The sequence below is a fragment of the Perognathus longimembris genome, chromosome 16 (genome assembly GCF_023159225.1).
Source record: "Perognathus longimembris pacificus isolate PPM17 chromosome 16, ASM2315922v1, whole genome shotgun sequence".
NCBI classification, from domain to species: Eukaryota; Metazoa; Chordata; class Mammalia; order Rodentia; family Heteromyidae; genus Perognathus; species Perognathus longimembris.
In genome coordinates this window covers 16,325,824-16,338,001 of record NC_063176.1, presented here as the reverse complement: position 1 = coordinate 16,338,001, position 12,178 = coordinate 16,325,824, and the positions used below count along the sequence as shown (strand labels likewise).

Sequence of the window (12,178 nt, the reverse complement as noted above, 5' to 3'; positions counted from 1 at the left end):
ATCCTAAATTTAAAAATAATCTGCAAATTTTCTAATAAAGAAATCCACTTAGGTAATTAAAATGTAGTTCTCAGCACTGTTGGGAATAGGGGGCTGGGTTGTAACTCAGTGGTAGAACACTTGAATAACATGTGCAAGATCCTAGATTATAAACTCAGGTTTAAACCTCTACTCCCCCTCTTCCCCCCCCTACCCCCGCAAAACCTGCCAGGCATGGTGGTACACACCTATAATTCTTACTACTGGAAAAGCTGAATAGGAGAATTTCAGACTGGGAGAAGGAAAGAAAAGGAAGGAAGGAGGAGACTAACTTTGTGAGGAGAGGACTACAGTCACATCCCCAGATACAAGTTAAGAACCAGGGAAGCAGTAAAAACTTTTCCATTTTTTCTCCAATCCTCTTTCATAATTCTGGGCTGGGAGTGTGGCTTAGCTGTAAAGTGCTTGCCTCACATGCATGAAGTCCTGGGTTTGATTCCTCAGCACCACATATATAGAAAAAGCCAGAAGTGGCCCTGTGGCTCAAGTGGTAGAGTGCTAGCCTTGAGCAAAAAAAAGCTCAGGGATAGTGCCCAGGCCCTCAGTTCAAGCCCCAGGACTGGTCAAAAACAAACAAACAAAAAAACCCCAAACAAACAAAAAACCCTAATTCTTGAAAAAATAAAAGGAAATAGTATTTACAACAAGCAGTATTCACCAAATAACAAATCATATTGCTGACATTTTAAAAAACTAGTGACTAGTGCTAGTAATGATTATTATGGTAGATCAGATTTTGGTGCATAAAATGTTTCCACATATACTGATGATTAATACCACAACTTGGGGAAGAATAAAGTATAATATATTATTTTTACCCCTCTTCCACAGCTAAGGAAACAAGACTTTCTGGTAACGACTCCTCATGGTCACCCAGCATGAACAGAGAGCTGGGATTCCAATCTAGATCTGTGTAATTCCAGAATCGAGCTGTGCACATTGTCAGTATACCTGAGACTTTCACAAAAGCACATCAGAACAGGAAAAAGAAATCCTCCAAAAAATGAGCATGACCTTAACTGTACACATAGCTTGGTATCAGTGAACAAAAATTAACTTTCTTAAACTACTCAATTTCTTCTAGCTTCACTGGATAACATAAAATGTTGTTCTCAAGAGTACTGCTAAGCTAATGAATTTACCACTGGAAAACATGTCATTTTGTTATTCTAAGAAACACTTCTTTTCGCTCATCTCTCTCTCTCTTTTTAATGTCTGACATCAGACTCCAGCTCAGTACCTAACATTTTTGGTCACTAGTTAGTGCTCCATCAACACAGCCACGTCTCCAACTCCTTTACTGTTTTGGTTTTTTTCAGGTCTGAGATCTTTAGTTCTTAACATACAAAAAGGAATGGCTCTTTGTTGAGAATGCAAACATTAAAAAACCTTACATATTCAATTTTTAAGGCATGAAACCTATCTGAATTTTCAGGATGTTCAAAATATTAGGTGTGGGAGGGGAGGACTGAAACCTAGGACCTCTGGCTTGCTCTTTTTCTTTTTTTTAAATAACAATAATCCAGGGTTGGGAGTATGGCCTAGTGGTAGAATGCTTGCCTCAAATACATGAAGCCCTAGGTTCGATTCCTCAGCACTACATATACAGAAAAGGCCAGAAGTGGTGCTGTGGCTTCAGTGGTATAGTGCTAGCCTTGAGCAAAAAAGAAGCCAGGGACAGTGCTCAGGCCCTGAGTTCAAGCCCCAGGACTGGCAAAAAAAACCCAACCAACCAAAAAAGAACCAAAAACCGATAATCCATTTAGTTCTGTGCAGCTTTCAAAACCTCCTGATATGACAAAGGAGTCATTTGTTAAAACCTACAAAATGTACAATATCTACAGTAAAGCCTAAGGCAAACTACAGCTTTTGGGTAATAATGAAATGTCATATGGATATCAACTGTAACAAACAGACTTCTCTGGTGAGGAATTTTGACAATGAGGATGGCTATTCTTCTGTGGGGACCCAGATATATACAAAATTATTGTACTTTCTGATCAATTTTGCTATAAACTTAAAACTTTTCAAGGAGGTGGGGCCAAAATTTACCCACTCCACTTCCTTAAGAAAAAAACATTGTTTTTCAAAAGCACTCTTCACTTCAGGTGGGGGAGACTCACATCTGTAATCCCAGCTTCTCAGGTCTGAGGAGTGAGGTTCAAAGCCAGGGTGGGCAGGAAAGCCTGAGACTCTTATCTCAAAACAAACAAAGAAACACCAAAAAGGGGCTGGGGATATAGCCTAGCGGCAAGAGTGCCTGCCTCGGATACACGAGGCCCTAGGTTCGATTCCCCAGCACCACATATACAGAAAACGGCCAGAAGTGGCGCTGTGGCTCAAGTGGCAGAGTGCTAGCCTTGAGCGGGAAGAAGCCAGGGACAGTGCTCAGGCCCTGAGTCCAAGGCCCACGACTGGCAAAAAAAAAAAAAAAAAAAAAAAAGAAACACCAAAAAGCCAGAAGAGGAGCTGTGGCTCAAGTGGCAAAGCTCTAGCCCTGGGCAAAAAAAGCTCAGATGTTGAGTTCAAGTCCCAGGACTAGTACAAGAAAAAAAAAATTACTCTTCACTACAGAGTGAATTTAATCAAAATACAATATATATATATATGGAAGTATCACAATGAAACCCTTTGTACAATTAATGTACTCTAATAAAGCAAGATGAAGAGTAAAATTTCTCTGTGAACGGAGTTTCCTGCTAAGATAGAGGATTCACAATATATAAAGAATATGTCATCTTAAAAACAGTAATCTTATCAAATGCTAAAAGAAATAGCAGATTGACTTTGCGGTACTAGGGTTTGAACTCAGGGTCTTCTGCTTACATTAGTGGCTTTAAATATAAAAAGGAGGGCGGAGGATGTAGCTCAATGATAGCACACTTACCTAGCAGCAGGACACCCTGGTTTTGAGCCCCCAAACTGCTTGCATGCACACAGAGGGAAAAAAAAAAAAAGATGATGAAACTAAGAACATATCTAAGACATTTCAGGCTTATACTATTTGGTATCCAAAAGGCAATGTATAAAAGTGACTCCAAGTTTTAAGTGGGTCATTTTGACAGGGAAATGAACCAAGGTGCCAGAAGGAAATAGGAGGAAAAGCGACAGCCCATGTTAACACCACATCTAAGGAGCTTTCCAGGTGCCAGCAGTACTTGAACAGGGGGGTCATTGGCTTAAAGCGCCCGTGCTGTAGAAGGGCCAGGGCCACAGGGGAGATGGAGGAAAAGGATTTCCTGGTAGAAAGATCAGGAGCCCCAAGGGTCAGCCAATTGTCAGGTTATATAAGTGAGGGGGGAGAAAGTACACCGGGCAGCTTCTAAGACCCTTTCCCGAAGATTCCATCTCTCCAAATCGGTAACATGAGCTACAGGTAAGACGCACGCGGAAGTGTGTCATTACACAGATTAAAGGGGATACTGCACAGGCGTGTTTGTTTTCAGCGGTCACGACCCCCCGCGCGCCCCGTGCTGGGTCTTGCACCGCGTTCTGCACCGACCCGGCGCGGGCTGGAAGACGAGGTGTTGGCAAACCGGGGGTGTCCCCGAGGACGCCGACCCGTCCAGACGTCACCCCGAGGACGGGGGGGGGGGTATGGAGCTGTCATCCACGCCGGTGAACCCACTCCACGAGCGGGGCGGCGCCGTGCGCGGAGGCGAGGCTGCGGTCCCGGCGCTCCACCGGGGAGGAGGGGGGGGGGGGGCAGCGGCTCCGGGATCGGCGGCGGCACCGTGTCCCGGCCCCGCAGGTCGTCCCCATCCGGCCCGCACGCGGCGAGCCCGGGGCCCGGGGGTGCCGTGGGGACCGCTGCGCCCCGCGAGTCCCCGCCTCGCAGGCCGCGAAGCCCCCGGGGCGACGGGCCGCCCACCCCCCGCCTCGAACCCGCGACCTCGGCGCTAGGGCTCCCGCTCGGACCCCGCCCAGGCACCTGCTCGCCCCGCTCTTCTCCCACACACAGGACGGGGCGTTCCCCTCGAGGAGCCCCCGGGGGGGCAGAGGCAGGCCCGCGGGGCGGCCCGGGCCCCGAGTCCTCTCCGCCGTGGCGTCCGGGGGCCCCACGCCGTCCGACCGGCGGGACAGAGGGCGGGTCGGCGCGGGCCGACGGCACCGCACAAAGGACGAGGGGCGTGAGGCCGGCGGGCGTCGGTTACCTCGGCCGGTGGCCGGCCCTCCTCCGGCTTTCCCTCAGTGTCACCAAGGCTCCCGAGCGCCGGCGCCTCCCCGCCGCCTCCAGCGGCGCTGCGCGAGCCTCGCTCCGACCCCCGGCGGGTGCGCGCGCCTCGGCGCGTCCCCGTCGAGCCCCGAAGGCGTCCGGCGTCTTCTCGCGCCCGCCCCTCAGAGCCCGGCTCTTGGGGAGGGGGGGGGGGTGGGAACGGGGCGGGCGAGCGCGCGCGCGGGGACCGCGCACTGCTCCCTGGGAACTGTAGTTTTCTATTATCCCTCCCGGAGTCCGCCCGGGCCGGTCCCGCGTGGGCGGGCGCCGTCTCCAGGGGCACCGCCAACGCCAGTCGGCGTCAAGCCGGGAAGCTGCGGAGGTCACGTGGTTCGCGAGCCAGTGATCCAGGGCTCCACTTCGGGGGCAGCAGGAAATGTCTTCTGTGCATCGGATCCGCTCCCCTGCGTGTCACACCTCTGTGCTCTCAGGGTTCGTCTTAAAACAACAACCAAAACCACTGTTTCTGTTCGTGCTCACTTTTTCACCCGGCTCACTTTCACCGTGCGCCAGGGATATACACAGCGGCCTGTGTTTGTAAATACATGTCCATCGTTTATAAACCCAGGAAGCAACGGATGGAACGAATTCACCTGCTAAAACTCATTCCTTGATGTTGAAATAAACCACTTTTCCGGTAGAGTCAATAAAATGGAACAGGGAAGGGGATCAAGAGACAGTAAACACACACACACACACGCACACACACGCTCACAGAGTTTTAGAAGGCCGTCCCCTTAAAAGTTGCCTAAGCAAGGAAACAAGTCTTAGAAGGGAATGCCCTTGGAATTATCTTTTGCCACAGCAACTTCAAGCAATCCTAGAAATCTATTACATAAGGATTTTAATCCTAGTTTGCATATTATGATCTAGGCACATGTAGCATCCTGGTCACCCAGGACTCGAATTCATCACAATCAAATCACCAGCACTCAATGGGGCTAGGAGTCATTATTTAGCTGTGCACAGCGTCTGGTCTCCACCATCAGGATGGTAAAGAACAGCACTGAGCCTCATAGCGCTGGGTTTTTAAAGGCAGAGGCTATGCATTCTACAGCAGGTGGGCACGTAGTACATGCAGGGGGTCAACGCAGGGAGGTCAAAGCAAGTCACAAATGGATTTTACAGAAGCAGAATTTCCCGGTCAGGCTGACCTAATATTAACTTCACTTTTAACAATTGTTACCATGTTCCCCTAATATCAACTGAAACAATCCAGTACTCAATCATAAGTGGAGCAACCTGGCAGTTGCCAGGGCATTTCTATAACTATTACTATGATCATTTCTATAATCTATTATTGTGATCATTTTTACAATCTGTTACAATGGTTGCTACCTAGATACAGAGAGGAACAAGGGCTACATATTCTTTTAAATGTCAAACTATAAGGAACTAGTCTCACAGGTAGGGATGCAGCCTTCTAGCATGGAGTCACCAAAGTGGAGTTATAGAAGCTAAGAGTAAACTCTAAGACAGTGAAATCTTACAAGCTCTATTGTTTCTAGAGGAGCTTTGGGTGCTACACTTTTCCTTGGTTCTCACAGCACAGGCATAAGCAATTTAGGGAAACAATGCCTCAAAGTTAAAAAATAAATAAGGGGAAGGGACAGTAATGTAGCTCTGTGGTGGTGAGTTTGGCTAGCATGCAGGAGGCCCTGAGTTCAATCTCCAGCAACACAGTCACCCATACACTTAATTCTGAAAGATTTACGCATATTCATACAAAATTTGTATTGACTTTTAAAGAAACATATACACATGCCGCATCTTATGTAAAATGTACAAAAAATCTATTTTTCACATGGTCATGTGAAACCTCATTTCTAGAAAAAATAGGGCTTTCATTTCTACACAGGAAAAATATTTTTGAGAGATCTTCTTTATATAATGCAGGTACCTCAAATTCTGGAACCTTCTGCCTCAGCATCCTGAGGGCTGGGCTTATGAGTATACTCAACCATGTCCAGCATAAATAATTCTTAACATATCAAAATATTCTCCAGAGCATCAGTAGTCTACAAATCAAATGTAAATGCCCTTAGAAAATAGAGTAAGATCAGCTTTTAAAGCTGTACAGCAAATTTTCTTTAGAATGGGATACAATACTATGTTTAGTTACACCCTATTTAATAGAATTTTTGCTCTGAGTTCATTACTCAGCACCCAAAACCAAAAATAAAAACTAACGGAAGCCAGAGAAGTAAATAGATTTACAAAACAGTGGTTATTTCGGTGTATCTGGGGAAGCCAGGAGTACTGGGGTAGGGAATTCAGGTTAAAAAATAAATGTGAGGGGCTGGGGATATGGCCTAGTGGCAAGAGAGCTTGCCTTCCATACATGAAGCCCTAGCTTCCCCAGCACCATGTATACAGAAAATGGCCAGAAGTGGCGCTGTGGCTCAAGAGGTTGAGTGCTTGACTTGAGCAAAAAGAAGCCAGGGACAGTGCTCAGGCCCTGAGTCCAAGGCCCAGGACCGGCAAAAAAATAAAAAAATAAAATAAATGTGAAAATTCGCTGAGTGTTAGTAGCTCACACCAGTCATCTTAGCTACTCAGAAGGCTGAGATCTGAGAATTACAGCTCAAAGTCAGCCCTGGCAGGAAAAGTCCATGAGATTCTTATCTCCATTTAACCACTTTAAAAAAAAGTCTGAAAACTAAATGATCATAATTCATTACAATAAACAAGAGGAAGCCCTCCTTTAACATCCACAACAATGCTTTCATCTAATTATTTTCAATACATACTGAAACGAAAGACACATTTTTTAACTCTGACCATATTACTTTGTAGCTTTTCCTCTTCTCTCCTGGGTTTCCTTGGAGGATTCACAGACTAGAATAGGAAAGGATTCTGGAGACCCATCTTTCCTTCCTAAGGTCTCACAAATTTAAAACTGGAGAGAAGACATGATGGACTACTGTCAACTGTACTTGAGTTACAATAAATTGCAATGTTAAAACCCCAAATCAACATTTGCATTTTACGCATTAAGCCTTTTTTTCCTCTAATCCCAGAATAAAAGGTTTTATAATCTCAAAAACATTTTAGATACTGCCTGCAAATGGATTTAGAAAGATTAATCAAGAGAACAAAATTTATCTTCATTTGCGATAACAGCAAAGCTTGCTGGGACATGGTAAATCCCAGAAGAGCTATTGAGTATTTTTGTCTCCGAAACTGAACTTCAAAATTCTAAAGCCTGTCCACAAAGCCATCACCTCCTTCTCCAGCTGAGGTCACTCACTGTCTTGTAAATTTTCATCCAACCTAGACTCCTATTTTATCATGAAACTCCACAGCCAATCTGCACCATGAGGCTTTAGTTTTTCTTAGCAATGCTCCAACACATCCTGCATGGTTGGCTACCTTTTCTGACCTTGGACCATATTATGCTAGCTTAATAAGTTAATGGCCGATTTTCCGTTCACTACCCATGCAATTAATCTGACAAAGACATTTCTACATCTCTAGTAATCTGTTTCCCACTACGCATCATCCATTATCAACTTAGACATTGTTTTAATCAGAAAGACTTGCTCTTACAGTTCTTCCACACAGATTGCAATCTATTTTTCCCCCAAAGTAATACTTACCAGGAAGCATTTTAATTAGCTATATCTTTCATTTGTCTGAAAGTTCCTTAGATTAAAAAGTAGTAACAATATTTCATGCATAGTAGATTCTTAATAAGTAAATACTTGGACAATAAATGAATGCAAATCAACTTTGCGCCTGGACGTGTTCAATGTGTCTTTCTGACAAGGACTGCATAGTAAATATTGTGAGGTTTCAGGCCTTACAATATTGTCCCAGCCACATAACTCGAAAAGAAAATAACTAGTTCTCACATGTGGCACTGAAATATCTGTATAACAAATTTTTGGTTCAAAAATTTTAATGAAGGGGCTGGGGATATAGCCTAGTGGCAAGAGTGCCTGCCTCGGATACACGAGGCCCTAGGTTCGATTCCCCAGCACCACATATACAGAAAACGGCCAAAAGTGGCGCTGTGGCTCAAGTGGCAGAGTGCGAGCCTTGAGCGGGAAGAAGCCAGGGACAGTGCTCAGGCCTTGAGTCCAAGGCCCAGGACTGGCCAAAAAAAAAAATTTTAATGAAAAGCATGAGAGGACAGCTGCAGCTAGACAGTACTTGAAATGTTATATTTGCATAGCACACACACTGCTCTGTTTTCCCCTGAGTGTTCTGAGGCGGTTAGGGGTGGGCATGTGGGTGGAGCTAAAAGTTAAGTAATTTTTGGTATGGCTACTGCTTTTGGTGTGTACTTTGAGCACACATTGAAAGTTGCTCTTGAAAGTTGGGAAGATGTTTTTTGAACTTGTTATTAATTTCTTCTTTTGTTTTGTTTTGTTTTTTAGCATTTTACTTTTACTACTCCATCATGCCCAAGTCAAATCACTTCCATTTCCCATGAGCCTGCCAAAATGTGTTTGAATTCTCAAGTTGCATACCTGGGAAACTGGATATCTCTTTAGAAAAATTTATGAAGTGTCAAGAAAAGAGGAAGTTGCCTTTATCCCTATCACACTTCAAAAGAATTGTGACTTGGGTTAGGGATATCGTTAATTTGTAGGGTTGTAGCTTAGCATATCCAAGGTCTTGGTTTTGATCTCCAACTTGAGAAGAAGAGAAATAAAAAGTAAGAGAAAAAAACTACTATACAAAAAACTACTACAATAACTACTTTTGAAATCAATCCAAATGTACTTCTAAGCAAATTGTATGCACATGTATGGTTGGAACGGGTACAGTAAAGCAAGTATAACTGTATTTAAATTTTAATACGTATTTAAAATGTGCGATCTTCAGGCTGGGAATATAGCCTAGTGGTAAGAGTGCTTGCCTTGTATACATGAAGCCCAGAGTTCGATTCCCCAGTGCCCTATAGAAAATGGCCAGAAGTGGCGCTGTGGCTCAAGTGGCAGAGTGCTAGCCTTGAGCAAAAAGAAGCCAGGGACAGTGCTCAGCCCCTGAGTCCGAGGCCCAGGACTGGCAAAAAAAAAAAATAAAATAAATAAATAAAATAAAATGTGAGATCTTCGTGAATAGTACTTATTTCACTAAGATACAGCTCTGTACTACATTAGCTTTCAGAAACATCTTCATAATGTATTTTTGTTGTTGCTGTTTTATTAGACAGGGGCTTGCTATATAGTCCAAGCTGACCTCAAACTCATAATACTCCTGCCTCAGCCTCCTAAGTGCTGGGATCACAAGTGTGTACTACCATGTACAGCTTCATAATGAAACTTAGCTCTAAGAATATTTTTGTGGGGTTTTTTTGGTGGTTATTTTTTGTTTTGTTTTGTTTGTGCTAGTCCTGGGGCTTGAACTCAGGGCCTGGGTGCTGTCCTAGGGGAATTTTTGGTCAAGTTCAGTGCTCTGCCACTTGAGCTATAGCTGCACTTCTGCCTTTTGGGGTGGTTAACTGGAGATAAGAGTTTCACAGACTTTCCTGCCCAAGATGACTTTGAACCATAATCTTCAGTTTGAATTACAGGCATGAGCCACTGGCACCTGAAAAGAATTTTTTTTTTAACAAAATTAAATGCAATGTGGAAGACCTTGTTAGCTGCTTAACTGCCATCTTTGTGCCTCTTCATTAGTGAAAGAACTTCAGTATTTTTTTTTTTTTTTTACAGTCCTGGGGCTTGAACTCAGGGTCTGAGCATTGTCTCTGGCTTGTTTTTGCTCAAGGTTAGCCCTCTGCTACTTGAGACACAGTGCCACTTCCAGCTTTTTCTATATATGTGGTGCTGAGGAATCCAACCCAGGGCTTCATGTATACGAGGCAAGCACTCTACCACTAGGCCACATTCCCAGCCCCCAGAACTTCAGTATTTTTGTAGAGATGACTATGTATCTAGCTAAAAGATTATTTTTTCAGCTTTTCTTATATTTAGTCTAAGTTCTAACTGTGAGATAGTGTTGTATAGGACTTTGTTGATGAGGTTATCCTTTTTCTTCCTGGAAGTGATGGCTTGTGTTTAAAGTTATGTGCAGATGGAAGTCATATGTAGAATGATGGAAGATTAATAGAAGGTTAGGGAGTCCCTGGTGCTATTTGTACCATTCTTTCATCCCTGAATCACCATGCAAATAAAGCTAACTCTTATTTTGTGTAAGCCATTGTAGTTACAGATTTTTTTGTTTGCTTTTTGCAGCCATACCTACCTCTGATTTAGCAACATACAGAGGTACATATATAATATAGGTAATAGAGGATCTACCTTTAGTATGAAGTTACAATAAATTATTCAACCTTCTATATTTTCTGCCAGTTGATATAAGCCTGACTTTTCTGACTACTGGAATGTGGAGGGGGATAAATATTGAATTTAACCACATGATCAACGATTTAATCATGTTTGCATAATGAAATTCTAATAAAACCTATGGAAACAAAGGTTAGTAGTCCTTCTGAGTTGTGAACACATGCTGTGCTGGGGGCGCCATATTCTAAGGCACTGAGCCTGGCGGATGGGAGGTCTCTTTCTATGTGTCTTTTTATTTGGTTGGTTCTGACTTGTGTCCCTTTTGCTTTTGGTGCCAGTCCTGGTGCTTAAACACAGGATTTGAGTGCTGTTTCTGAGCTTTTGTGTACTCTACCACTGGAGCCACAGCTCCACTTCCGTTTTTCTGTTGTTTAACTGAAGAATCTGAGAGATTTTTCTGCCCAGGCTGGCTTTGAACCAGAGTCCTCAGATCTTCCCCTCCTGAGTAGCTAGCATTACAGGCGTTAGCCGCCCTCAGCAGTCCCTTTATAATACAGATTTCTGTAAGTTATCCTAACAAATTATTAAACACGAGGGGCCGTGGGATCCTCTGAACATGTAGCAGGTGATCTGAGGACCCTTAAACTTGCTGCTGGCATCTCAAGTCAAAGGTGCTTTTCTTGGGGACTATACCCTTAACCTGTAGACTTTACACCAACTGTGGGTAGCGTCAGATTACATTGTAGCATTGTCCCTGGCTAATGGTTCTTACCACAGCTGGTCTTAACAAAGGCCTTGAGTCCTAGACGTTCCATTTGCAAAATGAAAATATCTGCATCTGATAAAATATGACTCCTTCAACTGGGTGTCTATGGCTCAAGCCTATAAGCCTAGCTACTCAGGAGTTGAGATCTGAGGACAGAGGTTCAAGGTCAGCCCAGGAAGACAAATTTAAGACTTTTATCTTTAATTCACCATCAAAAAGCTGAAACTGAAAACATGACTTGAGTGGAAAAGTGCCAGCAATGACTGAAATGAGGAGTTAAAGCCCTGAGTTCCAGCCCCAGTACTGGCACAAAACAAAAACAAAAACAAGCCAGGTGCTAGTTGGCCACTGGTGACTCATGCCTGCAATTCTCAGGAAATCTGAGGATGGTAGTTCAAAGCCAGCCTGGGCAGGAAAGTTCTTACCTCCAATTAACTACCAGTGTAGCTGGGGTCAAAGTGGTAGAGCCCTAGCTTTGAGCAAAAGAGCTCTGAGACAGCGCCCAGGTCACGAGTTCAAGCCCCACGACTGCCAAAACAACAACAAAACAAAAAACCTTAATGAGTGCTTTCAAAACCCCTAGATAGCTTTTAAATTCCACCTCCTCCCTTTTAATTAGAAATTTAGGATTGCCTTCTTTTTTTTTTTCTGGGTCAATGGAGAAAGAAGTTACAGCATTCAGGGGGCTTGAAGGAGGAAAGCAATCCAGGGAGCTCAGCCACTGATTGAGATGTAGACTAGGGTTGAGCAAGCAGACAGGGTGTGTGAATTTACTTCCTTAGACTTGGATTATTTTGCACAGAAACTTCAAGACAATGTTTCGAGTCCTCATGTTGCAACCTATTGTAGATGAGATCATTCTTTCCCTTAACATTTGTGAGTGATTGCAAACCCACAATCTACTGAGTCATACATCCT

General features: G+C 44.0%; 1 protein-coding gene across 6 annotated transcripts in view; it reads right to left on the bottom strand.

Moving 5' to 3' along the window:
* The window catches only part of Klhl8 (kelch like family member 8), a 46,304-nt gene extending 41,952 nt beyond the window's left edge, over positions 1-4,352 (bottom strand). For 3 of the 6 annotated variants that reach the window (XM_048364061.1, XM_048364064.1, XM_048364065.1), the window contains exon 1: positions 4,194-4,352. The gene's annotated coding sequence lies outside the window, so the exon portion shown is untranslated. The remainder of the gene's footprint in view (positions 1-4,193) is intronic. The other 3 variants (XM_048364066.1, XM_048364067.1, XM_048364068.1) reach the window with 2 other exon arrangements.
* Between the last annotated feature and the right edge of the window lie 7,826 nt (positions 4,353-12,178).